The sequence below is a fragment of the Propithecus coquereli genome, unplaced genomic scaffold (assembly GCF_000956105.1).
Source record: "Propithecus coquereli isolate 6110/MARCELLA unplaced genomic scaffold, Pcoq_1.0 Scaffold248, whole genome shotgun sequence".
Taxonomy (NCBI): domain Eukaryota; kingdom Metazoa; phylum Chordata; class Mammalia; order Primates; family Indriidae; genus Propithecus; species Propithecus coquereli.
This window is the reverse complement of record NW_012148041.1, coordinates 456,543-461,121: the sequence shown is the minus strand read 5'-3', so window position 1 is coordinate 461,121 and position 4,579 is coordinate 456,543. Positions and strand designations below refer to the sequence as shown.

Genomic DNA, 4,579 nt, shown 5'->3' with positions numbered 1-4,579 from the left:
CCATTTGCATACTCAATTTTCCACTTGGATGGGTCGTGTTCTAAATTGTGGCTATTCATATGTTTGTAGAAACAGCTGGATTTCTAAATTTGCTAAAAATTGGAAAATGCCTTTTTGTTGAAAAACAAAATCGAAGAAGGCAATCTTTTTGCAAATATGTGGCATTTTGACTGAGTTGTGAGTTTTCTAGGCTTTCGAGGAACTAAGCTGTCAATGATGATGACAAGTTTCTGTGAGGAAATAGAAGTCTGTAGCTGACAGTTCTACGTACAAGGAGTCACGTGCCCCCATTAACCCATCATAACTACGTGGTTGCTGAGTGAGAACAGGAGAGTATTGCCAGTTTTCCTGGCCTTAAGGGAACAGAGTTCCCACATTGCCCTAGGTTCACAGTGTGGTTTAATTTATACAGGTCTGGAAGGCGAGCGACCTGCAAGACTCACAAGAGGGGAAGCTGACAGAGACACCTACAGGCGGAGTGCTGTGCCCCGTGAGTAATGGGTCTTTATTAGGGCTGTTGAGGTAGAATCTCTGGATTCTCAGTGTTGGCCCTGGCTGAGGCTCAGCCCTTGAAGATGCCAAGGTGACCAGGAAAGATCCTTGGTTTCAATCTCTAGATCATCAGAACAGCCAGATTCCCTTTCCTTATGTAGGCATTTAATAAATGGGAATTAGAAGGGAAACCCTCTTGAGTTATGGGCACAGAAAACCTTAGTTGAAGACCTTGAACTGAGCGAAACTGACAACTTTTCAGCAAAGCAAAATGCTTTTCCTTGTTCCAGGTTGTGTTCTGTGTTGTAAGCTTTCTGAGGGCAGGGCTCACTTAACTTACCTTCATTGTTTTCCTGCTGCAAGAATCCGTGCAAAACAGTCTTGTTTTTGAGTAGCAGATGTTTGTTTATTCAGAAGATAAGCCTTTGTGTATGCCAGGCACTGTTCTAGGGCTGGGGAGATAGTAGTTTACATAAGAGACCAAAGACCCTTTTCATTGAAGTTGCATTTTAGTGGTGGGAAGAATAAGTATATGTCAGTTGATGTGGTTGGTATGGGGGGTGGGTGTTGGCAATTTTCAGGTGAGTTTTCAGAGAAAGTCTTAAAGAGGTGAGATTTAAGCAAATACCTCTAGGAGGTGAGGGGAGCCAGCCAGTAGCTAGCTAGGGGAAGAACATTCCAGGTAAAGGCCCTCAGAGAGGGCACCTGGCTTATCTAAACGATAGAAGGCTTCTTCAGGAGATGAGGATGTGGGCCATGGTAAGGACTCTAGGTGTTGCTCTAGAGTAAGATGGGGAGCCATTGGTAGTGTTTTGTCAGAGTACTAACAAGATTCAACTTCTTTTAGAGTCACTCTTTGTTGTAGAAACCATTAATTGTGACATAAAAGCAATGTATAAAAGGAATTTCTAATTTCTGCCACTCTTAACACTCCTCTTGTCATCTTTCCTGATTGTTCATAAGTAAAATAGAAGTGACTATTTGCCCTGAATACCTTACAGGGTAGTAGTGAGAATGAATTTCTCCAGCCCTGGGTTCAAAAGAAGTTGATAACTCATACTAGAAGTTACAGCACACGGGGAAGTCAGTTGGGGAGCTGTTTTTAGAGGATGTGACAGTTGGGCCTGACCACAGGGGTCCTCAGGTTGGAGGCAAGTGAGCATTTCAGGCAAGAGCTCGGGCTGTGCAAAGGTGTGGGGATGGGGAGAACAAACATAGTGGCTTGCTGGGTTAGCGGGCAGGGAGGTGAGCAGACAGGAGCCTGTGGTGGGTGTGGTCTGAAATGGACCAAAAGGAGACTGCAATTTTAATAATTATTGAAACCATATTCTTTATATCACCCTTAGCTACCTCCCCTCCCAGTAGCTGTAATACAAGATTTCCTAGTAGCCACACTTGAACAAGTAAGCGGAAATAGGTTATTTCAATATTGATACATTTCAGTATTGAGATATTTTACATTCTTTTTTCCTTAAGTCTTTCAAATCTGATTTGTATTTTGCACACATGTCAGTATGAGCTAGTGGCTGCCATGTAGGGGGTGCAGGCCTGGATCTTTCATCTTGTCTGCTTCTCCCCCATGATGGTAAAGTTGCTTTTTGCTTCTGTGGACTCCCATTGCCTTTACCCCTTGGTTTTTCCCTTACTGCACTCCCTTCGTGAGCTAGGTGCTGATCTGGAGTGGGTGGTAAATAACTCAGTGATGAGATATGAGGATCCTCTGGTACCACACAGGAACGGCATATGGTCAAGGCTTTCTTGGAGAAGTTAATAGTTTAGGTTGTGAGTTTTGCACGGCAAAATAAGGAAGGCTGGGAAGGGTACCCCAGGAAAGGGAGGGATGAAAGGTGGCCCAGAGGTGTTTCTCACTGCTGCTGTACTTTACTTATACTTCATGGGGTGGTAAGCACATGGCTTTTCTGCAGGATGAGGGTCAAGTGAATTGTCTTCTTTTACCCTACAGTAGATTAGATCATATGATGACTCTAAATTGGTGTTTTATTTTCTAGCTGGTGCCGACAAGAAAGCCGAGGCTGGGGCTGGGTCAGCAACCGAATTCCAGTTTGTAAGTATCTCCCCGTTCATGCTCTGTGAGCAGTTCCTTGTTCTGGCCTCAGTTGTTTGGCCCTGCAGGTTCTGAGGATGTGGTATCGTGTTGTGGGTCCTGAACTCCCCAATTTTTCCCCAAATTCCAAATTTTACATTGAGACACAGTATGCAAACTTATTAAATATATGATTACTGAGATGAATCTCACAAATCGCAATGTGCTTACTGGTATTTTCTGTTTCGTTTATGATGGTCATAACCTGAAATAGCTTCAGGAACCAAAGCTTGAGATTGAAGTAAACACTGGAGATTGGGTGGGCTCAAGAACCAAATCCTTTGTCTTTCATATGACATGATCTTAGTTTCCTCTGCCTCAGTTTCTTCATATATATATAATAGAGGTGATAATTATAGCTATCAAGGTAATTGTGAGATTGGCTAATCTAGGTACAGTGCTGGCATGGGGGCTGGCATACCACTTTCAGGGCAGCAGCTGTCCTATGGCAGGTCACCGTAGCACGCAGTTGCTCTCGGAAGGAAAAAGGAAGCATGTACAGTAGAAACAAGCCGTGTGCTGGGCGCTTCCGTGTATGTATATATATGAACACACCCTGAGTGGGTGGCCATGTTCCCATTTTACCAGTGAGGAAACAGGTCTACATACTGTGTGGCCCCACAGCCAATAAGGGGCAGGGCTGGGACTGATGGCCTGCATTCACTCTTCTAACCTTGTACGTTTGGGGGCTTCTCCAGTGGTAATGAGGCCTAAAAGGGACTGAAACCTTGAAAGAGGTAGAACCCGAATGCCGCTAATGTTGATGTCCTCTGCTTTCTCTTACAGAGAGGCGGATTTGGTCGTGGACGTGGTCAGCCACCTCAGTAAAATTGGAGGGGGGTTATTTTGTGTTGAATAAACCTGTAGCCAGAAAACTCGTGTGTCCATTTTGTTTGCATTATGTAGCTGGTTTAAGGGTCGGAACGTAAATGGTTTGGGGAGTTGTCCTTGTCCAGGGTGATGTCACTTGTTACTGCTGCCATGTGCCCTTGTTGCTCTAGCCAGCACCTCCCTGCGGGGAGTTGTGTCCAGTTTGGTACTGCACCGTAGAGGCAGTTGGAAAGCTGGGCATCTTCCCCAAACCAGCCATGCTAACCTGGCTCTGCATGGGGGAAGTTGGTATTTGTTGGCCTAGAATTGAGATTCTGTGCCTGCTATCTGGCACTGAGAAGTGCTGCGGGAGGGAAGATGGAACAACCAAGGAAATGGTGTTCTTAGGCTCTGTCACAATGTATGAGGAAGGTGCACAGGAATGGTGTTTAGGCCAACAATTTATATATACGGATCTCAGGCTCAGGGTTTGCTTGTAAGAATCACAGGTGAGGCTTGGTGTGGTGGCACGTGCCTGTAGTCTCAGCTACTCAGGCTAAAGCAGGAGGATCACTTGAGCCTAGGAGTTTGGGGTTGCAGTGAGCTGTGATGGCACCACTGTACTCCAGCCTGGGAGACAGAGACCCTGTCTCTTAAAAATCACAGGAGAAAACAATGAATTAATGCACAAAAATAGATTGGAAAAGAACTGCCTGGCATCTGAAACTCGAGATTTTTGTCTTTCCGTGATTAGAGTAAATATTGGGCAAGCAGAGCTCTTGCTGTCCCAGGGCTCCTTGAAAAATGAGAATGCATTGCAGTTTTCCTGGGGCCTTCAATGAGTGGTGGTCCAGCGTATGATGTGACAGTGGACAAGAGCAGTGTGACCTTGGCTCGGATGCCAGAGAAGGGTTTTGATGGGAAGTAAGGTGGGGTCAAAAGACCTTCTGTGGTCCCGTATGCCTGGCACAGTGCCAGAAAGCCTTGGAACAGCTCAGGGACAATCCTACAGACTGCTGTGCTGGGCAGGATACCAACCTTGGCTTGCAGATCAGTCCCCATGACTCTGGGTGCTACCGGGGTGGGGTTGGGGGTGGTTAAGGCATTTGAGACACCAGTTCTGGGCCAACTTGTGATGAAGGACAGGGCTGCCAAGGGAAGGTTTTTCAGACA

General features: G+C 45.8%; 1 long non-coding RNA gene across 1 annotated transcript; it reads left to right on the top strand.

Moving 5' to 3' along the window:
* The first annotated feature begins 387 nt into the window (after positions 1-387).
* Positions 388-3,472, top strand: LOC105812216. The gene is made up of 3 exons (XR_001137603.1): positions 388-490; positions 2,502-2,557; positions 3,383-3,472. It is a non-coding gene; the product is annotated as an uncharacterized LOC105812216 (long non-coding RNA).
* Positions 3,473-4,579: the final 1,107 nt, after the last annotated feature.